This window comes from Prionailurus viverrinus, chromosome A1 (genome assembly GCF_022837055.1).
Source record: "Prionailurus viverrinus isolate Anna chromosome A1, UM_Priviv_1.0, whole genome shotgun sequence".
In the NCBI taxonomy this organism is placed as follows: Eukaryota; Metazoa; Chordata; class Mammalia; order Carnivora; family Felidae; genus Prionailurus; species Prionailurus viverrinus.
In genome coordinates this window covers 122,898,387-122,925,297 of record NC_062561.1, presented here as the reverse complement: position 1 = coordinate 122,925,297, position 26,911 = coordinate 122,898,387, and the positions used below count along the sequence as shown (strand labels likewise).

The following is a 26,911-nucleotide window of genomic DNA, read 5'->3' as shown; positions in this document are numbered from 1 at the left end:
TTAATGACTCCTAGGAGGGTACAGTTTCCTTTAAAGATCCACTGCCTACGGTGCTTTGAACTGCCTGAACATCTCATTGTTGACAGCTTCAACAAGCATTTCTTGAGCACACACTGTGTGCCTCACACTGTATTAAGCTTGGCAAAGGCTTTCTAGTGCACAGTGAAGACAGCCTGTCCCACAAGGGGTTTATAGCCCACATCCCTGGTTATTACGGGGGTAGACATGATGCCAACTTGCTTCTGCACTAAACTTAAACTAGCGGATAGACTCAAAGGAATAGTCTGCTTCTCTCTGTCTAACAACCTTTTCAGGGACTCAAATATATTCTAATAATTACTATAACTTTCATTTATTAAGTGCTGATTATGCACCATATGTTAAGTGCTTTACGTGTATTTTCTCACTGGCTCTTCACACAGACACACACACACACACACACATGCCATTGGTAATTATATCTATAAACCCATTTTATAGATGAACAAATTCTTGATTAACATATAAAAATCACACAGCTGTTAAGTGGAAGAGCTGTGTCAGGGGTTGCCATTATATACAAAGTGGACTAACTTAATTTTGAATATTAATATTTAATTCAGTAGCCATTTTTGTCTTATTACAAGCCACAAAATTGGGACTACTGAACTGTTTTCAGCTTTAGAACTGCTATTCTGGCATAATCTATAAATTAAACACAAGGCTTTTCACCTGAGCATGTAGCAGATTCTGGAGATACTGGTTAGCTGTCCATGGGGACTCTTTACAAGCTGCGTCCCGTTGGGACAGGTGAATCTCTCAGTGTTGCCTCATTGAAAAGATGTATGACAGTAATTGGTTACTGCCTCGTGGAAGTGGGCATCAGTATGGGAGAATGTGCAGATTACTGCATCATGTCTCAACTGGGTGGTCTGTCACTCTGGCTCTTTGTTGCCTGGGCAACCTCTCCCAGAATGTGAGAAACTCACTTTCCCTTTTTTCGTGTAGATCTGTGGGAAGAACTAAAAGTTGTAGCTATGGGTTGCCTGTTATCCTCTACCACCTATAGTGGAGAGACAGAAGCCATATTTGGGGAAAGCACTCCATTGTGCCCAAGGTGCAGAAAGACTCAGAATCACCCAGCATCTCTCAGGTAGCTTTGAAATCAGATGAGCGGAAGACCACCTTCAAGAATCCCAGCAGCTTTCTGTACTCAATTTTTCTGTGAGATAAATACTCCATAGTAATTCTCTTTATTTTTCCTGTTAGGGTTGGAGGATATTTTGAGAAGGCAGTGCTGTGGAGTGGTTGTAAACTTGGGTTTGGGCATCAGTCTTGGGTTCAAAGCTTAGCCTCACCATTGGCTCAGTGTATATCTTTGGGCAAGTTATTTAGCCCCTCTTAATCTGTTTCCTCATCTTTGAAATGGAAATACTCAAATATATATTTTGTATATAATTGATTTCCATTCATTTATTCAGGTCTACTCATATGATAGGCAATTAGTTCAATGCTTAGGGAAACAACTTTAATTAGAAGGCATGTAGCCTGCCAGCCTTCACAAAGGTTAAATCTACTAGAAAGGTACATATCTAACTAGTCACTACAGGTATTGAGTTACAAAAGAGGAAATAGAATGAATCATGGAAGCAACAACAGAGAACCCGACCTAGGTGGAACTGGAGACAAGTCTCCCACGAAAAAAAGTCTTAAAATTTTGAGGGAAAGTTCAAATTAACCAGGTGAAGAGTAGAAGAAATGTGTTCTCAAGGGAATGTATTTAAAAGCCTGTAGGCAAGAGAGAGCACAAAACATAAGAATAACTGAAAGCATTCGAGTACAGATAAAACCAAAACATTCAAGGGAGGTGCAGAGTGTGCAAGGTGAGGTTGAGACATGCAAAGGTTGATGGCGTCTTAGAGGGTCTCATTAGCTCTGTCATTTGGACTTTATCCTAAAGGCAATGGGGAGTCCTTGAAGCGTCTCTGTGGGAGTGACATGGGAAAGAGTTGTAAGGATTGAATAAAATAATGTGTACAAAGGCTTAGCATAGTGTTAGTACCTCATAGCCCCTCAGTAAATGGTATGTGCTGTTGTTATCATCTGTGAGTTCTTCATTACTTTTGGCATTACCAACTTGAGTTAAAAGGCCAAAGTCTCTCTGTGCTCTATGGGAAGAGACTTAGGTTAGTTTGTTATGGAGCAAACACGTTAATTCTGAAAGGTTTGTAGAACCATTCTCAACACCATGGAGAAAGAGGTGGGAAGCCCAAAGGCAAATTTCACTTCATGTATATTCTTCCTCCTCTTTCTCCACGCCTCTGCCTACCACCTCCTCAGTGAATTCACATGCAGTGAAGTCATCCTACTTTCTGGCAGCTCTGTCAATTTCATAATGGTTTCTTTGCCGGGACCTAAATACAAAAATGCAGGTGGGCCAGATTATATGTTTTTGAGAAAAGGCAGTGGGGTGGGGAAGCTCACAGTTTGAGAGCCCCTATGAAAAGCACAGGTAGGTTGCAAAGCGACACGGGTCCATACGTGCTTGAGATGATTAACTTTTGTTTGGGCTGAGGGAGATGTCAGATTGCCTGGCTCTTTACTATTAAATAAATACTTTACGTCCTCGGGTTGCAAATATAATGTCAGGGCTCAGTAAAAGCTGAGGAAAGAAGAACTTAACATTCCTCCATTCATTAGACTGTTCACGTTCCTTGTCCTCTGGTGTGGCTACATTTAGGGTATACAGTAAGATTGGGCTGAAGGACTAAATGGTCAAAGTTGGCAGTCACTGTGGTGTTAGAATATGGACCGGCATCCAGGAGACAGATCATTTATTTGTAGCCCTTTTTGTTCATAAGAGAATGTGAAGAGACCAAATCACTTAGGTTCTGAAAATAACTCTGCCATTAACAGCATGTCCTTGGGAATAACTTTGAGCCTGTCTATAAGTAAGGATTCTTATCTATAAATTGTATTTCTTAATTGCACACAGAATAATTGATGGACACCAGTGAGTGGTGATACTTGTTTTCTTGGCTCTGAGAAATGTCATACAAGGAATGACCCCACCTGAGGCACCTACAGGCACTTGGTGAGAAAAACACCAACACAGGTAATGACAGCCAGGAGAGCATACGCCTCAAAGAATAGCACCAGAATAAACAACACGGTTACTCTGAAAAATGAAGAAAGCCAATATAGTTTAGCTCTGGGACATAGGCTTGTCATTAGACAAATCTGGCTTAGAATCCTGGCTCTATCACCTATTAGCTGTGTGCATTGATTCATTTAATCCATATATCTTAGATGCCAGTCATATGCCCCATATTATGTTTGGTTATGGGGTTACAACAGCAACCAGGACATAGAAGGATGCAGAGGAATAACTTTTTTTCTCTGTCACTCTCTACTGAGTATGCATACTTATAATCATTTGATTAACTATGTGTATGATGAGATCATACTATATCCTCAGAGAGATAGAATGTTCTCTGAGTGATGAAAAAAAAAGTAACATCTGGTTAGAATTTCCTTTTTTATTCTTCTGGGTTGGAAAGAATTTAAATAACTAAAATACCATTTTAAAATTTTAACACTTTGCCTCTTTTTGTTGTGGATTACGTGGTGTTTATAACAAATATTTGAATACTAACTATGGGACAGATGCTGTATAAACCACTTCAAAGTGAATAAAATTATTGATTTCCTTTAGAGATGTTATACTAATGCACTGTCTTCAAGGAGCCTTCAGTGGAAGTCGTAGCTGGCCCCAAAGTGAAAGTCATGTGTTTTACAAGACCAGTTTCTATAAACGACTCCTCTATCATCCCTGGAAAGACAAGAAGCTTTTAGGATAATAAGGTCTAAGTTTTCTTAAGATGGTTGGCTTTCAAAAAAGGGATGAAGAAAGAAAGAGGCAGTGGAAGTGTGGAGATGGAGGTTTCCTTTGTTTTTGTTAATGATTTTTAAACATCAGCAAAGAGGAAGCAAGCACAAGAATTGGGGTAGAGGGGACAGAGTTAATAGAAGTTAATTTTTGGTACAGTGGCTCATAATATATAATAATATATGAACCAAACAAAATCATATCCTGTCAGGGAACAAAGGGCAGTTAATCCATTGTTAGAGCAGATTCCTTCTCTAAGTCAGCACCTGGATGCAACAGCTAAACTCAGGTAAAGGTACAGCAGCTTGATGATACAGCCTTAATGTCTAGGGTGCTGACATTTCACAGAGAGGAAACTTATGAAGAAGTCCTAACAGTGGAGGCAGTATGTGCTGTGGGGTGGGGGGGGGGGGGGGGGGAGGGGGAGAGGGAGGTGCGTAGGGAGGATAAATTCTTTTGATTGATGGGATGGGAGAGGGAAAAGGTACATGAATGAGAGAGAGCTAGATTTGCAAAGGGCTGTGGGAAGAATGTTTTCAGTTGAATGCCAGGATAAGCAATTTGGAATTTATTCTGAGCCCAAGGGAAGATATTGGAGGATTTTAAGCAGAAGAATGGCATGATCTAATTCATAACTGTTAAAAATGTTATTCTCTAGCTACTTGTGCAGTATAGATTTCAAGGGACAAAAGTGGAAGCAGGAGGCCCAATGAGAAGGGGATGGTGATGGTGCCTTAGACATAAAGGGGCAGCGGTGAAGATAGACAAGGGCATATTTGAGGGCTATTTGAGAAAGTACATTTGCTGGATTTGCTGATAAAATAGATTTGGAGGAAAAGTAAAATGGAAAGAGAAAAATAATACCTTGGCTTTTAGCTCCAGAATGCATGCATTCTGAGACATCTGAATGAGAATGGTTTTTGTGGAAGCAAATGTCAATTCTGATGCAGAGAGTGGTGGGCTAGCCAGGGAGATACTTTTGAGCTAAAGGGTGGCTTGAAGACCCTTTACCCCAAATTGTACCACACAAGATGGGCCAAGTCCTCATAGGGCTTTTTGGATCTCCCATTTCACTACCAAATCTGCTTCCTGCATCATCATGTAGCCAAAGACGATGACTTTGTTGTAAAACCCCTTCCTATGATATTTATTCACCAGCGTATGACTTTTATTCTTTCCCAGTGTCCTCATCCACTGATGTTTCATACTTCACCCAGGGCCGACCTGGTCAACAATATATTTTTGCAACACCAACAGCTTCATTACTTCCTGTGGATATCTAATTAGTTGCCACATTTGGAGGACTTTGTTAAGCGGTTTGTGCCATGAGATCAAATTTGGAGATAGTTGTGAACACACCCTGAAAATGGAAGTCACCAGAGATAAGAAATGTGCCCATGAAAACATACAGACCATTAGCTTTTGAGTGTGACCTTTGTATAAGTTGTAACAAGGCACCAGGATGCAGTCCAGTGGTATAGTTGTGTAAACAGCCACCAACCTAACCATTGCTTCCCAATGGCCCCCATGGATGGTCTATGAACTCAAGTTACACAACCTTGACATATGAAAACCGTGTGACTTTTTTTTGCATTTCATCTAGCTTTCTTGCTCATGATAGAAGGCCCTCTTTAGGGGAAAGAGAAACTATACTTCAACAAATCTTTAAAAGTATTGTAACATCCAAAATGTCAATATTGATTTGAAATGATTGCATCATTTTCTGGAATAATGATTTGTGTGAGGAATGTCATGAATTATAATTAATTTACATATGCATTAAAGTCCACTTTCAAAGAAACCCTCTTTTCTCTTTCAAACATTAGAAATTAAATATTTATACTTGTTGTGATTTCATATATACATAGCTAATATTGTCTCTCAAAGCCACCTGCTCTCCACCATATGTCATTTTCTCTGCTGATTCTTTGTAACCCATAGATTTGGAATTGGGTTAGCCCCAGCTGAAAATCCTACTAAAGACCACATAAGTGGCAAGTGCAGGGCATTAACTAACTCCATTTCAGTAGAACACAGGAGGTAAATTGGGATTAAATAGTCCCATTGCTTTTAAGGATATCTGCTTATAGTTTAAATTCATTAAGGAATTGAGAATTTAGCTTTTAGTCCTTAAATTACTGAGTGGTAACCAAAATATATTTATTGTATTTATTTGAAATTATGGTCAAGTTCCTCAAATTCTCCATGTCTCAATTCAGTTTCATCTTTTAAAAATAGAGATAATCATATAAGTCAAGAACCATGTCTTATATGGTCCTTATGGGTAATGGTAATCGGGAGATTGGGGGGCTGAGGGAGTTGTTTCAATGTGACAGATTTAGAAAAATCATTGAAAATCAGGAAATAAAAAAGGAGGCCTAGTATGCAAAGAGAATTTTTGTCTTCTTGGAAATCTATATTGACCTCTATTTCTCTCTATTCTTACTAAGTAGAGAATGTCCTTGAGTATTTCTGCCTTGGGTAGGACTAGTTTGAAAGTTTGGTCTAAAATGACCAGTCACAGTAGTAATGGGAGATAATAGTAAGCCTCAGGGATCCTCCCTGCCTTTCTTGAACACAGGGCCTATTCCTCCAGGCCAGTTACATGTGAAGAACACCTTTTCCAAAACTCTACTTCTTTCTCGAACACAGGGCCTATTCCTCCAGGCCAGTTACATGTGAAGAACACCTTTTCCAAAACTCTACTTCTTTCTCTCTGCATTCTCCCATCAGCCTAAGTGATGATAACAAGAACAAGTATTTGTTTAGCCTGGTTTTTGTGTTAAGTACTTGTCTGTATTTGTGCTTCTCAGCTCATAGCAAATGACTCTTCAGCGAAATATAAACTCAAGCTTACCTCCAAAACAGGCTACCCTCATGAATAGACAGTCTCTACACAACAACTACACTTCAAGAATGGCTGAAATGAAACATTAGGTAGGGATTTGCCTACTGGACTGAACACATGATATTTTCAACAACATTTCCTGCATGTTAAGTGAAAGTTCCTTAGGCACAGATAGGATTTTAACATAACAGTATGCAGTCTCCCAAAGAGCATGGGACTCATCTTTGTTCCTATGATATTTCCATGCCAAGGTAATACCTAGCACATATCAGTGACTTACTAAGTGTTTGTTATGAGTGAGAATGAATAAGTGAATAAATGAATGAACAAGTGAATATTGAATGAACAGAAAAGATTATGGAGTAGGTCCCCTTTTTGCAAATATGCAGAATGCCTCAGCATCCTTCCTCTCTTCTTGCTCTCAGTCAGTGAGAATATTGGTTTTCTCCCCTCTACTCTTCATTTTATAGCTCCTACTCATTCTTTAGGTGTTAGAGCTCAGAGTCACCTCATGTAGGAAGTGACCACTGGTTCCTCAAATGAGAAGACCATTCTCCTTAGGGTATCTTATCCCTCTCCTAGGGAACTGAAGTTATGTATACTTAAATCGGAGCTTTGTGCAATGATTTGCCTCCCACCACACTATGCTGATAACAGCCTAACTGCAGAGAGTGTGCCTGTATTCACTGTGTATACCCAGCCGTATTTAGTGTGCTACCTGTTCTAGATGCTCAACAAACAGTGGTGAGCTAATAAACATGCAAAGAAGATGACTGTTTATGGAAGAAAATAGGAACTAAGTGTGGCCATATAGAAAGAGGAATCATTTGGGCTCACTACTTGGAAAATAAGCAATAAGAACTTGTGATTTTGTAACTTACCGTAAGAAATAGGTATATTTGGTCTTTATCCCTACTTTTGTCACTGAGTTCCCAAAACCCTGGGGATTTCCTAAACAGTGAGAGCCATAAGTGTCTTTTGTTATATAATGAGGTGACTTTTAGAAATCACTAGAGGATGGGGGCTGGTTGCCATCGAAGCCAAGCTTGTGACCAGTGGTTGGAACTTTTAGTCCCAGCTCAACCTCCAGGGAGGGGGAGAGGGACTGAAGGTTTATTTCAATTGCCAGCAGTCAATTATTTAATCAATGATGCCTATGTAATTAAGCTTCCATAAAAAAATCCAAAAGACAGGGTTTGGGGAGCTTCCTGGTTAGTGAATACATGGAGATTTGTGGAAAGCATTACCCTCAGAGAGTTCATGGGGGCTCTGCACCCTTTTCCCATACCTTCTTTCATCTGGCTATTCCTAAATTATATCCCTTCATAATAAACTGGTAATCTACTAAGGAAAATGTTTCTTGGAGTTCTTTGAGCTGCTGTAGCAAATTAATCAAATGTAAGGAGGGAACCTCAAATGTATATGGTAGATAGTGTCAGAATTGAGTTGAATTTAACATAACCAGCTGGTGTCCAAGCATTGGTTTGTATGGAGAAACCAGTCCCCTACATCAGAATTGGTCCCAGAACCTTTTAGAACTATTAATACAAAAGGCTGAGGATAGCCTTATCAAAGATGGAGCAGGGACAATATTATTTTTATACCAATCACTAAACAATTATTTATGGTACACCCATTGATTCCAAGTTACTGTGCTGAGGGTAAATTGCCAATCAAAGCAGAAAGAATTCCTGTCCTCTTGGAATTTAACATCTAGTGGGAGAGAGAGATGGTAATCAGATAAACAGATAAATAGATACATAAGGACCAACTGTGATTTATTTTTAAAACCAAGAAAATGTCTGACAGAGCTGCATGAAGTCCTAAGGAAATGATGGAGTGTAATATTAAGTATGAAGGGGTTAACTGTGTGGAAAAGGATGCTAAAGCATTTTAGACTAGGAACAGCCTAAACAAAGGACCTGTAGCAGACAGAGGGAGATATGACATGGTGCATTCACGAACCCAAAAGACCAGTGTGATTGGTGTGCAGGGATTTGCAGAAAGAGTATTAGAAGATATGCCTGGATGGATATGCAGGGACCTGACCATTCTGGGTTTTAGGGACATGTTAATTATTTTCTACTTTATTCTAAAAAGAGCCTAAGAAACCACTGAAAGGCTAGGTGTAGCACAATCAAATCACATAATACAACATAACTGTTTTAGACTGTTTAAGCTGCCATAATAAAATACCATAGACTGGGTGGCTTAAACAATAGAAATTTATTTCTCACAGTTCTGGAGACTAAAAGTCCTCAAGGTAAGGGTGCTGTAATGATCACGTTTTGGTGAGAGCCCTCTTCCTGGCTTGCATACAGCTACCTTCTTGCTATGTCCTCAAATGGTAGAAAATAGAGCAAGCTCTCCTCGTCTTTTTTTTCCCATGACTTATTTTTATCTCATGAATATGAAATATAATGAACATATTTATTATATTTCATGAATATGAACCTTGTGGACATGTCTTGTCTCTTGTATCAAAGAGTATGAGACATTGTACGGTCTTGTATCTTGACTCTTGTATCAAAGAGCACAAGACATTTACAGACAGAAGCTAAAAATCAATAGAGATATGTTTGTTGAAACATTCATTTGGCTAATCATTTTTAAATTCTATCAGAATCTGGATTATGGGGCTATTATAGAATTGTCTACTTCTGTATAATAAACTCATTGTAGACTATGAAATTGTCATACTTTAGATTTTCAAGTTTCCATAGATCTCCATCCTCATTGTTCTTTTTTATTTATTTATTTAAGTCCAAGTTAGTTAACATATAGTGTAATAATGATTTCAGGAATAGAATTTAGTGATTCGTCACTTACATATGACACCCAGCACTCATCCCAACAAGTGCCCTCCTTAATGCCCATCACCCATTTAGCCCGTGCCTCTACCCACCACCCCACCAGAACCTTCAGTTTGTTCTCTGTATTTAAGAGTCTCTCGTGGTTTGTCTCCCTGTCCGTTTTTATCTTATTTTTGCTTCCCTTCCCTTATGTTCATCTGTTTTGTTTCTTAAATTCCACATATGAGTGAACACATATGATATTTGTCTTTCTCTGACTAATTTCGCTTAGCATAATACCCCCTAGTTCCATCCACATAGTTGCAAATGGCAAGATTTCATTCTTTTTGATTGCTGAATAATATTCCATTGTGTATATATATACCACATCTTCTTTGTCCATTTATCAGCCAATGGACATTTGGACTCTTTCTATTCTTTGGCTGTTGTGCTGCTATAAACACTGGGGTACATATGCCCCTTTGAATCAACAATTATAATTGTTGGGTCATAGGGTAGTTCTGTTTTTAATTTTTTGAGGAATCTCCATCCTGTTTCCCGAGTGGCTACACCAGTTTGCATTCCCACCAGCAGTGCAAAAGGGTCCCTCTTTCTCCGCATAAGTTCTCATCTTATGATACTAAAAGCATCATGAGGACCCCATTCTCATGACCTCATTTAATCCTGATCAGCTCTCCAAAGTCTCACCTCCAAATACCATTGCATTGGGAATTTGGGCTTCAACATATGAATGGGGGCAGGGGACAATTCAGTCCATCACAATAACATACTATTCATAGTAACATCATTGAACATTTCTAGACACTTACTATGTGCCAGACAACTTGTTAAGGGCTTGGTGTGAATTATTTCATTTCATCCCCACTACACCACCATGAGGAAGGTTGCTAGTATCAGCACATTTTGTCAGATATAAAGCAAGGGATGCTCTGAGATCAGAGCCAGGAGTGGAAGGAAGAAAGCTGCGAGCCTAAGACACAGAAGTTAAGGAAGGAGGTACTCACTCACAGGTGGTGCCACAGCCCTGAGAGTGAACACCATACGTTTTGCGTGCTAGGCACCTCACTTGTCTCAAATCTGGGTTAAGTAAACCATCCCACGTTACTTAGAAGTTCATGAATAATCAAAGCAGGTTTCGAACTAAAGGATGAAGAGCTCTTTAAAATGTTTTCTTTTTCTAAAATTTTCTGGATTTCCAAATGAACACACTGCTGCCTGCCTCATTGTTGGCCTCCCATAAAAATGAAATTCTTTGCAATGAAAGATTAAATTTCACATTAGGCTTCAAAGTGTAACCAGCTAGACTCAGCTGAAATGAATTCAGAGAATGAAAACTGATAAAATATAGTATTCACCGCATGGAATGGACTATCTCAATATTATTCAGGAGATGAAAAAGAATGAGTCAAATATTTAAAAAGTAAACAGGTTTTCTCGTTAATTCTAAGCCAACAAAATGAAAATTAAATCTTCCAGCTGCAATTAGATAAATGGATGTCAATCAGATATGAAACTGCTAAAGAAATTAGCCATAGGGAAGTCCTTAATCTGTTTGGGCTTTTTTGTGGGGTGGTATAAATGCAATCTGTTATCAGCACAGGTATGATTGAATTATTAATAATATTGTGCAAGGCCACCTAGAAACCAGAGCTTGGGGACTCTTAAATCTATTCTAATTGAAACAGAGAATCAGCAGACTGGAAAAGACCCTGACTCTTCTCGAGATATGTCACAGTATGTGACACAGAGGACACGTGGGGTTTGCCACACAGTGGCAGCTGCAAGCTGACCTTTTGGCAAATTTAATCTGCAAATGGGTTCCTGTTTAAGATAGTTAATGCCTTCTGTTATTAAGGAGGAGTCCTTCCATATTTTGGAAAGGCTAGTTAAAAACATATCATATGAGGGTATTATGCAGATTGTCTAACTAACAGGAAGATTATGGATGCAAATAAATCAGGTTTTTAAATAAAAGGTTTTACTGACCTCTTAAGAGGATAGTAATACATGTGTAATTGTGAGGAAAATGCTCCCAGACCATCAGGATAAGAAAAGGGTCACATTGTCATTCCTGGAAGTATATTGAGGTTAGAATAAAAATCCAGGAACATCCAAGGAGCTAATGAACTGAATTCAAGAGCTGCTTGACTTAATACTAAGTTACTCCCTCTTCCTCAGGTTTTAATGGGAGTGGGATATCATACTCTAGGAGGATGGATGAGATCCTCTTGGGACCCCAAGTAAGTCACTTAATCTCTCAGTGTAAATTTCAATTGCGGGAATAGTTGGTGGTTAGAAACAGCTGGGGTCACTGACCCTGATTCTTTCTGTGACCTCCCTCTGCCCTCTGTCACCCCCAAGGGAACTCCTGTCCCACTATTACTTCTCCATGGACCATCTGCCTTTCCTTGGGTGACTGTCTCCAGGAGCTGTACTGAAGGATCATAAAGCAGACCTAGGAGGTCACAAGCATGACTTTTATGTTGAGGGGAGAAGGGAATTAAATCCTAAATCTGGTATCTACTAGTATTTGCCCTTGGGCAAATTCTTCCATACTCAGGTTATCAGCTTCTTCAACTACAATGTGGAGACAGTAATGTGAACCTTGAAGAGCAGAGATCTCTAAACTTGCTCACTTCCCAGAGCCCTTATTGTTTCAGGCATTGCTTCCTAGGCAAAAGAGGTATCTAATAGTTTCTTTATTAAGTAGTTCCAAATAACTTAATACAAATTGTCATCCAAATAATTTAGTAGAATTTTGGAAAAATATATATTGAGAAAAAAATTTAATTTTTCAGTAATAACAGGTACCCGTTGAGCACTTAGTAATTTCTTGAAACTTGGAACCAGATTTGCTCCTCCATATTAATTTTTGAACCATAATTAGTTCAAAATAGCAATCACTGAAAACTAAGCTTTGCCAAAATATGACTTGTAACACAATCTAATGTTGAAACTGTGATCTACTTCACACTAACAGTTTGCATGGCATCTGGCAGGTGTGTTTCCTTCAAATATTTAAAATCTGTCACAGCACCCCTGTGAGTTTGCTGTGGTGCCCAAGGTACCTTATGTCACTTTGGGTACCATGGCTTTAGGAATCATATCATTTGATTTTAAAAGACAAAATGTGGGAATGTATAAAAAGTATTTGACTTCAGGGCATATTCATGGCTCAAAATATATAGTCACAATAGCCCACCAACTCACTGGTGCAAAAATGCAGCTTTATTGGTTTTAACTTCTACTTTTGCTGACATTAGAAGATGTACTCACCACTTCATGGTAATCCAATGACTTTCATATTTAAATGTATAATTAAAGATCTAAACATTCAATTTCACACACACGCAACCATCCTGTACCTTCCCCTTTTCCTATCAGAATGGCATCCCTGTTCTGTCCTCATGGGCATCAGCTAAGGCACATTTTACTTTTTCTGGTATTCCATATGGACCTCTATACCTGTGGTGCTGCCTTCCAGCTGTAACTCATCTTGTCCTCACCCCAGATGGTACTTATCTTATCCCCATAAGGCATAAAGACGTCAAGTCCTTCCCCGGGGTTACTCATTGTATCCTCTACTCCAGGGGTAAACTCATTTTGTACCCCCCACCCCACAAGAATAATTCATTTCTACCCTCTCCAGAGGTAATTCATCTTGACCAGTCTTCCTGATGGTGTTGTTGATGTATATTGTCTTTTTATTTTAATCTGTTGAATGGGGTATAATTGACATATTATAACATTTGCTAGTTAAATGTACAGTTCAATAAGTTTCACAAGGGCATACAGTCTTATAACCATTACCACCATTGTTATATAAAATACTGCTATCCAATGGAAATATAATATAACCCACATAATTTAATTTAAAATTTTCCAGTGGCCACATTAAAAAAAAATAGAAGAATTGGGTGAATTAATTTTTTAATAATATGTTTTATTTGGGGCGCCTGGGTGGCGCAGTCGGTTAAGCGTCCGACTTCAGCCAGGTCACGATCTTGCGGTCCGTGAGTTCGAGCCCCGCGTCGGGCTCTGGGCTGATGGCTCGGAGCCTGGAGCCTGTTTCCGATTCTGTGTCTCCCTCTCTCTCTGCCCCTCGCCCGTTCATGCTCTGTCTCTCTCTGTCCCAAAAATAAATAAACGTTGAAAAAAAAAAATTAAAAAAAAAAAATAATAATATGTTTTATTTAACGTAATATATCCAAATATAATTATTTTGACATGTAATCAATATAAAACATATCAACAAGGTGTTTTACATCTTTTTTCACATTAATTCTTTGAAATTTATTGTGTATTTTACCTTTACAGGATATCACAATTCAGACACAAAATTTTCATCAAAAACATGTGATTTGTATTTAGATTTTATATAATTCACAGTTGAAGAAATAGATGAAATGGCCTAATTTGCTCCAAACATACTTAAAAGTTTTCCATTGTAATTTTTTTAATGTTTATTTATTTTTGAGAGAGAGAGACAGAGTGTGAGCAGGGGAGGGTCAGAGAGAGAAGGAGACACAGAATCTGAAGCAGGCTCCAGGCTCTGAGCTGTCAGCACAGAGCCCGACATGGGGCTCAAACTCACGAACCGTGAAATCATGACCTGAGCTAAAGTTGGATGCTTAACCGACTGAGCTACCCAGGTGCCCCTCCATTGTAATTTTTGAATTGTATTTATATCTAAGTTTTATATAATGAAAAATCCAGTCCTTCGGTCCTAAGAACCATATGTCAGGTGCTCAATAGTCCTCTGTGGCTAGGGACTACCATATTGGATGGCACAGAAGATATTTCCATTACCTCAAAAAGTTCTGCTTTTTTGAATCAACTCCCTCTTCCCACAGTCTGGCACTAGGAACTGATGATCTGTCATTTGTCACTATGGTTTTGTCTTTGTAGAATATCATATTAATGGAATCATGCAGCATGTAGCCTTTTGTTTCTGGATTCTTTCACTTACCACAAGATTTTGAGATGTATCTGGATTACATTGATCAGTGGTTAGTTCCTTTTAGTTCTTGAAGAGTAAGGTATTACATTGTGTGGAAGCACTACGATGTTCACCAGTTGGTAGACATTTGGATTGTTCCAATTTTTGGCTATTATGAATGAAAGCTGTTATGAACATTCAAATACAAATATTTGTGTGGACATATGTTTTTATTTCCCCTGAATAAATGTCTATGAATGGACTGAATGGTGTGTGTTTATAGGAAACTACCAAATATTTTCCAGAGTGCAATTTTGCACTCCCACCATGACCATGTGAGATTGCCGGTTTCTACATATCCTCACCAACACTTGATACAGTTAGTCTTAGCAATTTTAGTAGTTATGCAGCACTTTTCATTATGGCTTTAATTTGCATTTCCCTAATGACTAATAATATTGAACATATTTTCATGTCCTTGTTTGCCATTTGTACATTTGCTTCGGTTAAGTATCTTCACCTGTTTTGCTCCCATTTTTACCAGGCTGTCTTTTTATCATGGGGTTGTAGGAGCTGTTTAAAATAGGCTGGATATAAGTTCTTTATCAAATATGTTTAGTTTATACTTTCTCTCAGTCCTGGCTTGGGTGTGACTTTTTTCTGTTTCCTGCTGTTGATGTTATTACCTGCTATTGTTGAATGTGGTCCTGCAGTGACCTCCAGTCCAATATCCACACGTTCATTTGGCTCCTGGCAACTGTGGGTCTACCAGCATGTTCTTGACTGTTGCTGCTTTTCTCTTGAACTGTAGGGGTCATAGGAACTTCTAGCATTCTCTTTCTACTGATGCTGGGATTATGGAATTCCAAGCAGATGTACTCAGCAGTCTACATGAACAATTGTCACAACTGTCACTCAGGCCCCGCATTGGTTAGACAGGAGGATTCTCCATCTCTAAGAAGTTTATAACCTCTGGACTATACTTTAGATCTTGAGGTAATGGTCCCCCCCCCCCACCAACCCGTGCTGTCTGTGAGATTTCCCATAATCTATCTGTAATTTCTATCACTCATCTCCCCATCTCAGGACTGAGTTTAATGAGCCTTATCAGAAATTCAGGGGACATCCAATCTGTAGACTTGCCCATCTGATCTTCATGCTTCCTGCCACTTGGTCAGACTTTGGTTTCCTTTCATAATAATGCTCTTATGCAATCCGCTTGCATTCTTCCCTTTTTTTTCTTCCTCACAGAATAAATGCCAAGCTTTCAATCTGCCAGGCATTGGTGCTTAGTATTAAAAGCCAAGCTTTTGATCTTCAAAAGTCCTTTTTATTCCCCTCCCAGGCTCCAGACTCTAAGATTAATATCCCTGCTCTAAGTTATAAAAGCGTAGTTGGAAATGAATAAACAAAGAATATAACACTTTGGTTTTTGGGGTTCTGCCTTCTTTGGTTCTGAGTTGGGTGTACAGAGGGAGCTATCTCTACAGCCTGAATGATAGGTCCAAGGAGGAGTGAGAGAGAGTCACCTCCTAACTCTACAAAATGTTATCCTACCTCTGTTGGCTCTCAGTAGGTAAAAAAAATTCACTAAGAGGACAGTCCCTACAGAGATAAGATGCACTAATAACTCAGAAGCTGGAAGGCTAGAGCACATTCGGAAAATGACAATAAAAACGATTGTTATGTTGATCATGATAATGTCAGAATCTCCCGTTTGCTGTAGATTTACATGTGCCAATTCTGGCTCAGGTATTTTGGTTCTATTAGCCTATAATGTTGATGATTATGATTCTCATTTTGCTATTGAAGAAACTCAGGATTCTGATGTAACCTTAACTTTCCTGAGGTCAATAAGTTTTTAGTACCTCCAGGCCAATCTGATTTTAAAGCATGTATTCCTAACCATTCAAACTATGGTGCTCAAGCTATTCAAGGACCCCTTTACGACCTTAAAAATGATCGAGGACCCCAAAGACTTTTAATTATGTGAGTCACTATCTTCTTATATTTAGTTTATCAGAAATTAAAACAGATTTTAGAAATATTTATTAATTCATTTTAAAATAACAATAATAAATCCATTGCATGTTAATACCCACAATGTACTTTTACCAAGTTACTATATTTTTCAAAACAAAATATTAGTAAGAAGGCTAACATTACTTTATATTTTTTGTAAATCTCTCTGATGTCTGGCTTACTAGAAGACAGCTGTGTTCTTCTATATGCTTCTGTATTTGGTCTATTGTGATATCACACATTGTGTAGCCTCTGGAAAACTCCACTGTACACTCATGAGGAAATGAGAGTAAAATGGAAAACAACTTCTAAGTATTATAAACTAGTGTTGATTTGTAGACCCTCTAAAAGGGTTTCAGGGAGCCCTAGAGGTGCTCAGACTATAATCTGAGAATTGCTGCATTAGGATAATTACAAATATATTGATTCCAGTGTAGCAAAAATCTATTATGTGTAGACAGGAAGTGGGTTTTGAATTGGGAAGTATAGATTAGAACCAAACCATGAGGGGGTGCTAGCCAAGTTAGGGAATCGAGATGTCATTCTGAAGGAATTGAGGGACCATAGATGCCCTTCAGCTTGGTCAGAGCTTTGCGGGGATGGGGGGGGGGGGGAGGGGGGGAGGGGCAGAATTAGTCTGTCAATAAATGAGTAGGATGGCTTGAAGGGAGTAATGCCAACCAGTAAGAACACTGTAAAGAGGCAGTGGATCTAGACCTCTTAGGATTTAGTGAAAAATAAATGTGTTAATTTATATAAAATGCATAGAACAAAGCCTGCTCCATAGTAAGAACTGTTAGAAGCACTTATAGCAGGGGTGGCTGGCTGGCTCACTCGACAGAGCCTGCAACTCTCAATCTCAGGGTCTTGAGTTTAAGACCCACGTTGGGTGTGGAGCTACTTTTAAAAAAAAAGTACTGGTAGTAAGTAGTTGTAGCAATAGTGCTATGGCTACCATTACTAATATTAAATAATCAGCGAAAAATTCCAGAACTAGGAAGAATTAGAGAGACATTTTGCAATAGGATGTAGTTTGTTAATAGGACGTAGTTGCTGATTGGATGTCGGGGTGAGGAAACTGAAAATGTTAAGTTAGTGGTTTTTTGCCATTTGGCTACTTTAGGGACCCAGGTAGTATTTTGACAAAGAGTTTATTCTCAGTAAATATTTGAAAGGACTGGAGTGTGAAGGGAGGCATGGAAAGAGGTGAAGAAGCCCTTGGGGCAAGGAAGATGACGTCTGTTGGTTTTGGTGTTGAGATGCCTGTGGAAAATACACATGATGAAATTCTTAAATAGATAAAACACAAGACCATACACGATGAGTTCATGTCCCTCCTGTGCATTTTAAAAATATATTTGTTTATTTTTAAGAGAGAGAGAACGCACACAGTAGCATATATAAGCAAGAAAGGGGCAGAGAGAGAGAGACAGAGAGATTCCCAAGCAGGCTCCACGCTCAGCACAGAGCCATACAAGAGGCTCTTGAAATCATTACCTGGGCCCAAATCAAGAGTCAGATGCTTAACCTACTGAGCTACCCAGGCACCCCCTGCTGTGCTTTAAGCTCCTCAGAGGGTTTTCATCACACCTTGGATTTTACTCTAATTTTCTACAATAGCCTACAGGCCCAATGTGTTAATGGTTCTCATTACCCTTCCAGTTTCATCTTGGACCATCCTTCCTTTCCATTACTTTGATCCAATATATCAGATCCTTGAGCGCCCCCCTCCCCACCCCAAGCTGTTTCCCACCTTAGGGTATTCACACTACTGTTCCCTGTTTTGCACTGCACCACCCATCACACCACCCCTTCATATAGCTGGACTGTTGAATCTGCTGAAATGTTACCTGCTTGAGAGCCCTTCCCTGATCATTCCATCCAAGTGAGTCTCCCTCCCCTTTGCATTCTTTTCTCTCATCAAATCCTCTTCATTATCTTCACAGACAGCATTTCATGACGAGACTTTCTCTTTCATTCATCATCACTGGCATAGTGCCTAGGGAAGGTCCTCAGATAGAATGTGTATTTGTTTCATGAGTGAATAAATGGGATTCAGGAGATAGAGTGAAATAGAGAGTGAGCCTTAAAATGTAGGGGAGGTCTGTGTTTTGGTTTGAATTTGTTTGATATTTTAACACCATTAAGCCACCAATCTTTATTGGGAGATTCTTCATCATATTTGACTTCAAAATTGTGTGTACCTCAATCTGTGTGACCTCTTCAGTTGTATTTACCCATGTTGTCTGCTGGAATAACCTTTGAAAGTTGCGAAGGTGGCAATAAGGACATAACGCTCCCTTAGAAGAGACCGTAGCCTACCCCTGCCCTAAAGTCCCAGTAAAGGATGGCTCTTCCTGCTTCCACACTGCAGCTTCTTCACCCTGTAAACAACTTTGCCTTTACTCAAAGGCCTGGTGCTATCTATATTCTAGAAAAAGAGTAGCCAATTGACTCCGGTATGTTTTCTGACTTGGCCTCTTTTTCACTGGGTTGACCTATTAGCAGATACCTTCTGGGAATTGTGAAAATAATACTTAAAAGAATCTTGATGGGCACCTGAGTTCAAGCCTCACATTGGGTGTAGAGATTACTCTAAATAAGTAAGTAAGTAAGTAAGTAGATGTTATGGCAATATATTTGGCCTCTGTTTTCTTGTAGGAAACTTTTAGAATCCTCTGTTTATCATTGGTGTTCTGAAAATTCAAGAAAATCATGCATTTGTAGGTCTTAAAAAAATAATCAATATAGATACCCAGTGGGTCCTTAATCTCGAAGACTCCTATTATTCAACTGGGGGACATTCTCTTTAAGTATTTTTTTAAATAATTTCTTCCCTTTTGATTTCCTAATCAGAAAAGGAGCTTTCTGATACTTCTGATACTTCTGACTGTTTGGCTTTCTAGAATAATTTCCTAATTTTATTATCTAATGCTTCCTTTATCTTTTTGTTTTCCTCCCACCCCACCCCCAGCTTTATTTATTGACAAATAAAACTTGTATGTATTTAAGGTGCACAAAGCAATGTCTTTATATAAGTATACATTGTGAAATGATTACCCCAATTAAATTAATTATCAAACTAATTAACGTATCCATTATCTCATATACTTTGCATGTGTGTGGTAAGAGCACTTAGGATCTCCACTGTTGGCAAATTTCATGTATACGGTGCACAATTGTTAACTACAATCACCTAGTAGTATAGCCACCTACTGCTTGCTCCAGAACATATTCATCTTTTTTAAAATTTTCTAATATGTTTTTTTTTTAGAGAGAGTGCACTCAAGTGGGGGGAGGGGCAGAGGGGGACAGAAAGAATCTCAAGCAGTCTCCATGCTCAGTGCAGGACCCACACAGGTCTTGATCCCAAGACCCTGGGATCATGACCTGAGCCAAAATCAAGAGTCACATGCTCAACCAACAGAGCCACCCAGACCGGCCTGAACATATTCATCTTATAACTGAAAGGTTTTACCTTTTGATCAGTATCTCTCCTGTTCTCCCACCTGCTCCCCCCCACCCACCCAGTGTTGGGTAACCTCTCTTCTTTATTATATATATATACATATATATTATATATAAATACATTATTTTCTTTATTCATTTATTCATCAACAGACACTAGGTTGTTTCCGTATCTTGGCTACTGCGAATAATGCTGCAATGAACGTGGGAACACACATTATACCTTAGAGATACTGATTATTTATTTTTTTGTATTATACCCAGAAGTGGAATTGCTAGATAATATGGCAGTTCTATTTTTAATTTTTTTGAGGAAGCTTCATACTGTTTTCTATCAGTTTCACATTTCCCCCCACAGTGCACAGGGGTTCCCTTTTCTCCACATCCTCATTAACACTTGCTGTTGGTTGACTTTTTAAATAATAGCTATCCTCGGGGCGCCTGGGTGGCACAGTCGGTTAAGCGTCCGACTTCAGCCAGGTCACAATCTCGCGGTCCGTGAGCCCAGAGCCCCGTGTCAGGCTCTGGGCTGATGGCTCAGAGCCTGGAGCCTGTTTCCGATTCTGTGTCTCCCTCTCTCTCTGCCCCTCCCCTGTTCATGCTCTGTCTCTCTCTGTCCCAAAAATAAATAAACGTTGAAAAAAAAAATTTTAAATAATAGCTATCCTAACAGGTGTGAGATGTTAAGTCATTTTGGTTTTGATTTGCATCTCCTTGTTGATTAGTGATGTTGAGCACCTTTTTATGTACCTGTTGGCCATTTGTATGTCTTCTTTTGAAAACTGTTTATTCAGGTTCTTTACTCAGTTTTAATTGAGCTATTTGTTATGTTGCTATTGAGTTATAGGAGTTCCTTACGTACTTTAGATATAAACCCCTTATCAGATATATTGTTTGCAAATATTCTTTCATTCCATAGGTTGCTTTTTCATTTTTATTGTTTATTTTGCTATGTAGAGGGGCACCTGGGTGGCTCAGTCAGTCAAGCTTCTGACTTCCACTCAGGTCATGATCTATGCTGACAGCTCAGAGCTTGTAGCCTGCTTTAGATTCCATGTCTCTCTCTACCCCTCCCTTGCTCGCACTTTGTCTCACTCTCAAAAATAAATGAACATTAAAAAAAATTAAAAATTATGGGGCACCTGGGTGGCTCAGTCGGTTGAGCGTCCGACTTCGGCTCAGATCATGATCTTATAGCTCGTGAGTTTGAGCCCCATGTCGGGCTCTGTGCTGACAGCTCAGAGCCTGGAGCCTGCTTCGGATTCTGTGTCTCCCTCTCTCTCTGTCCCTAACCCACTCGCATTCTGTCTCTGTCTCTCTCAAAAATAAATAAACATTAAAATTTTTTTTAATTAAAAAATTATTTTGCTATGTAGAAACTTCTTAGATTGACATAATCCCACTTGGTTATTTTTGTGCTTTTGTGTTGTATCCAAAAAATCATTGTCAACATCAGTGTTAAAGATCTTTCCCTTATGTTTACTCCTGAGAGTTTTATAATTTCAGGTCTTATGTGTAAGTCTTTAATCCATTATGAGTTGATTTTTGGGTGTGGTATAAGAAAAGGATTCAGTTTCATTCTTTTGCATGTTGCTATTCAGTTTTCCCAACACCATTTATTGAAAAGACTATTTTCCCCTTGTGTATTCTTGGCACCTTAGTCATAAATTAGTTGACCACATATGCATGGGTTTATTTCTGGGCTTTCTATTCTATTCTTTGACTTCTAACCTTCCAATGATTTAAAAACAAATTAGCCATATTTTTTTTCATTCCATGGGTTTTTTCTTATTCTCTATGTGTTCCTTTTTTATAGCATCTTCTTCTTGATTTGTTCATTTGTTCATGATCTTCATGTCTCTTTTTTAGTGTTTCTGCAAGTGCTAATTAGTGTTTATGTTCCTCATAGTATATCTGTGTCCACCAGTATCTATTGTCATGTGTTTCTTGATTTTTTTTTACATTGTACATTTTATTCAATTATCTAGATGGTCTTATATTGCCTAGCCATATGTGAGAATGAATCAAAAGTACAGCTGAATGAACACGAATAGGATTTATCACTGGCTGCTTTCATAGTAGAGTGAGCAGGCAGGGGAATGAACTTGCATTTGGGAATCTCTAAATGCCAGAATAAAGACCCTTTCACTTTGGACAACCAACTCCCAAACTCACCATCTTAGACTACCCCAAATTATTTAAATTCTTTTCAAAGGGAAGAATCTTCTGTTTTATCCTCCCAGGGTGAAGTAGGGAGAAGAGTTAAGCGGTGGGGATGGAAGGCAGATGGATTTTTCTATGGATTCTACTTTAACATTCCCTCCCTTTTTTGGCCCTGATCTTCATGTCATTTTTGGTGTTCCTAAGTCCTGAATCTCTCCAGGTTTCTGCAAGGTAGAGGAGTGCTCTGTTTGGTCTGGTCACATCTCCCCTTCATTGTCATTATCCTTCTATCTACTTTTCTTCTCCCAGGAACATGAAATCCATAGTCCTCCTAATAGTCTCTATACTATATAGTCTTTTCATTGTTGTGAGGTCACATACGCTTTGTTCCTTTACTGTCATTTAAAAGACATCTTTGGAAAAAGAGATGATAAATACATTGTCAGTTCACTGTTATCCTTTCTTTCTTTTCCCACTTTTCCTAAATCAATGAAAACCATTATCTTCTTAAAAGACAAAGCCAGGGCACCTGGGTGGCTCAGTCTGTTAAGCATCTGACTCTTGGTTTCACCTCAGGCCATGATCTCACGGTTTGTGAGTTCGAGCCCCATGCCAGGCTTTGTTCTGAGAGTGGAGAGCCTGCTTGGGATTCTCTTTCTCCCTCTCTTTCTGCCTCTCCCCTGCTTGCACTCTCAGTATCTCTCTCTCTCTCAAAATAAATAAATAAACTTAAAAAAAGACAAAGCCAGCCTCCCTCATTTGGTCTACTTCTACATTTGGCAACTTTGTTTTAAAGTAGAAAAGCTTTCTTTGGGAGTTTGAACCTCCACTTTTTCCCAATCACACAGAATTTCTCTGGTTTTTTTTTTTCATTACTAAATCCCCCTTTTGCCTTTAAATCTTGGAATATTTCAGTACTCAATGGATAGGTATATACCATTTTGAGTAATAGAAAAGTAAATCATCAAAAAACACAGGAAAGGACTTTAAAATGTTTTTCAACAATTAGAAGTCCAATGATTTCTTTATAGTTTCCTAAGCTACCACCATCACAGGACACTTCGAACTGAACAACATTTTTGAGAGAAAACTCATTCTGATAATGGTTTAGATGTTTTCTTCAAGAAAACAAGAAATATGGATTACATATAGATTTTTGATTTTTTGAAAAATATTAAGTGTGTACTTACTGGATAAAAGAGCTTAAACAGAGATTTCCTTGGGAAAATGTAAATGGACCCCTTATGGAGCCATTGGTTAAGAGTCAAGTAAAACTGGGTTCAAATCCCGGATCTGATCCATTCTACTTGCTCTAACTTAACATCTCCAAGTCTCAGTTGCCTCAGTAGTAAATGGTACTACTGAAACTTCCCTTGTGGGGTGGACACGAGAGAGAGAAGTAATGTGTACACAAAGACATAAGCACAATGCCTGACAGTTAGTAAGCACTCATCAAATGGCAGCTGAGGTGATCATGAGGTAAACAACCTTTAGAAAGTAATTGCTTACCATCTTCTTTAAAATATGAGGAGAAGGCCCTTTGTAAACATATCCAAGGTTGGGAAACTCCACAAGCCATAGATGTAGCTTTCTTTGATTGTGTCTCTCAGGCCCCTGCCTTTGTTTAGGTTCATTTCATTTTTCTTACTCCTGAATGTATTAGAAAACTGAGCCAGGTCACCACCTAGTCAGTACTATTTATACTCAATGAATTGGCAAACAGTAATGACTCCTCAGGATTATTTGTTTTGCCATTTTAATAATTACTTACTGGAGAAGCATTGGGTAATCTATGACATGACAGGTTTTGACGTCTCCCAATTATGTGCACGTTGCGGAATCTGTGAGTTAGATTTGTTGTCCTTTCCTGTGGTGGAGATCAGCTTGCAGTTCTTATTTGCCTAACAAGGTACAGTCCAGGATCCAGCAGAGATCAGATTCTTTTGACAACATTCACACTTGTTTCAAGGGAAGCTATAAACATACAAACATATTACAAGGTGGTGTGGACATATGCAAATGTGCTAAATTTGTAAGAATGAATTTATTCACTTCAAGCATACTAGTTAACAACTACTTGTAAGCTAGGGAAAGAAAATCAGTTCTAGTCTTTCATTTAATAAACAATGATTTCCTTTCAAGCCCTATTCTATATGCAGTACTGAAATGAACCAAAAAACTGCTGATGAGACACTGTGGTTTTTTTTAATTCATGAACCCACGTAACAAACTTTTATTTTGTGTGTCAGGCACCGTATTAAGTATTGGAAATTTAATAGTGAATAAAAAGAAGACATGATTCTCTCACAGAGTTTACTGTCTCCTGAAGGAAGCAGTTACTGAATGAGCAGTCATAGACATAGATATAGAAATACAATGCAGTGAGGAGGGTAAAGGAAAGATATACAATGCCATGAGGACAACACAGTAAAGTGCCTGACTTGGTCTACATTGGCAAGAACTCTTCCCTGCTGAAAGGAGGGCTAATCTTAAATGTGAATGATAAGGAAGCATTAACTGTGTGTGGAAAAGAAAAGAACATTCTAGGCACATACAAAGGCCCTGCAGCTGGAGTGAAAAGGTGCTTGTGGGGAATGGACAGGACAATGAATTTTGACATAGAAGACAAAGGCAAGCAGATAGTGCAATAAACCTCTAAATGCCTTCTCTTTTAATACTCCAAGCTGCCCTTTTAATTTTGCTCTCATTCATCCGTTTATTTATTCATTGATTCATTCAGGAATTCAACAAATGATTACTCGATGTCATTATTCTGTCGCAGGCCCTACATTAGGTATAGGTACAACAGTAAATCCATAGTCCCAGAACAAAGATCTCACAGGAAAAAAAGGCAATGATGCCCAGGTGCTATACAGTCACAGAGGAAGAGCATGAACCTCTGTCTGTATTTAGGAAGCTTGTGGAGTACAGGATGTGGATGAAAAACAAGGTAATTTCAAGAAGAAAAACTGTGTACAAAGGTCCAGAGGCAAAGGAATGATTGGCAAGGGCAGGGAAACCTTGAGAGGCTCATTGGAGCTCCCATTGTAGACTATGAGATCCTGATTGGATGAAATGAAGGTAAAGAAGTAGGCAGTAACCAGTCCTGAAAGGGTCTTTTTTTATTTGAGAAAGAGAAAGAGAGCAGGGGAGGGGTCAGAGGAAGAATCATAAGCAGACTCCATACTCAGCACAGAGCCAGTGCAAGTCTTGATCCCATGACCTTGAGATCATGACCAGAGCTGAAAACAAAGAGTCAGGTACTCAACTGACTGAGCCACCCAGGTGCTCCCTTACAGGGTCTTTTAAGCTGTGTTAAGAGTCTTGGGTTTTCCCCCATAAGAGTGATGGGAAGCCACTGAAAGACTGTAAGCAGGGCAGTTGGCATAATCAGATCTGTACTTTAGGGTGATTGTAATTATATCAATATGGAGCATAGAAAATTTACTAGGAAGCTACTGCAGGAATTGCTGAGAGATAATAATGGCCCAAGATAAACTAGTGGTAATATGAATGGAGAGATGGGGACAGATTTTATGGCTGCCAGGGAGCTGGAATTTATAGGAATTGTCATCTGATTAGATGTAGGGGGAAAGGAAAGTTGTTAAAAATGTCTTTTGGGATTCTGGTTTGGGCAACTAGGTAGACATGTACCCATGTGGTACCATGTGGTACCACTCAAAAGATAGAAAACACAGAAAAATGAGTGACTTTCTTAATCATTGTATTTCTTTATCTGTAAAGCACCATTTTGATTATCTTACAGAGTTGCCTGCACTATACTAAGAACTAAATCCCTAGCCTAGATGTTCAATAAACATCAGCAGTTATTTTTATGTTCAAAGTTCCAGAGAAGCAGCTAACCACTGAAATTAGGAGACAATGTGGTTACCAAGAATGTCAGAGAAGACGTTACAGGGCAATTGAGCTAGGCCCCATTGGGTAACAGATCACCAGAGCATAAATGGAGGGATGAGTGGTGGACAACATTTTTGGCAGAAAGCACAGCAGGCACAGGGCTCAAAGTCCTTCAAGAAACTGGAAGTGGTCCCCTGTTGCTGGATCGTAGGACTTGTAAAGGGGATGGCAATAAATGAGCTACAAATTTAGGGATTATGGAAGCCTGATAAACCAAGCTGAAGAGTTGGCGTGTCACCTTACAGGCCAGCACTGGCCAGAGTTTTTCTACAGAATGTAAGTCTCTTATAGAAGGTCAATATGGTTCAATTAATGTAGAAAATTCTGGTTTAAACAAAGTTAAATTAACTTTTTGAATACAGGACTTCTCAGAGATTTTCAATGTACATTGTAAACCTACAATAGAGGGATACATCATGATTTTATTTTTTCTCAAATTCCATACCTCTTTTCCCAGAACACCGATTAACACCTCAAAAGACACGGACAGTTGGCACCATCAGGTTTTGGAAACTCTGTTCTAGGCAAAGGGGAGCCATACAAGGATTTAAAACAATGAGAGAACCTGATCTGTGAGTTACAAAGATCATGCTCACTTAGTGAGGAGGATGGATTGGAAGGGGTAAAGTCTGAAGGCCTAATGACCTTAAGAAGTTAAATGAGAGAATAAGATTGAAAATTTATACATGTCAAATAGGAGGCAGCAGCAGACAGGACATGCATGAGTTCGCACAAGTGTGTGTGTGTGTGTGTGTGTGTGTGTGTGTGTGTGTGCATGTGTTCACTTAGAACAAGCCCCACCTGGTTGTTTGTAGAAGCTAGGGAAGCCTAAAAAAAAAAAAAAAAAAAAGAAGAAGCTAGGGAAGCCTTTA

At 38.9% G+C, this 26,911-nt stretch overlaps 1 protein-coding gene across 8 annotated transcripts in view; it reads left to right on the top strand.

Annotated features, from left to right (window-relative positions):
* The window catches only part of PPP2R2B (protein phosphatase 2 regulatory subunit Bbeta), a 425,245-nt gene that overhangs the window by 112,279 nt on the left and 286,055 nt on the right, over positions 1–26,911 (top strand). Inside the window, exon 2 of one of the 8 annotated variants that reach the window (XM_047868802.1) lies at positions 2,975–3,094. The exons of the other annotated variants lie outside the window; for them this stretch is intronic. The gene's annotated coding sequence lies outside the window, so the exon portion shown is untranslated. The remainder of the gene's footprint in view (positions 1–2,974; positions 3,095–26,911) is intronic. 8 annotated transcript variants of the gene reach the window in all.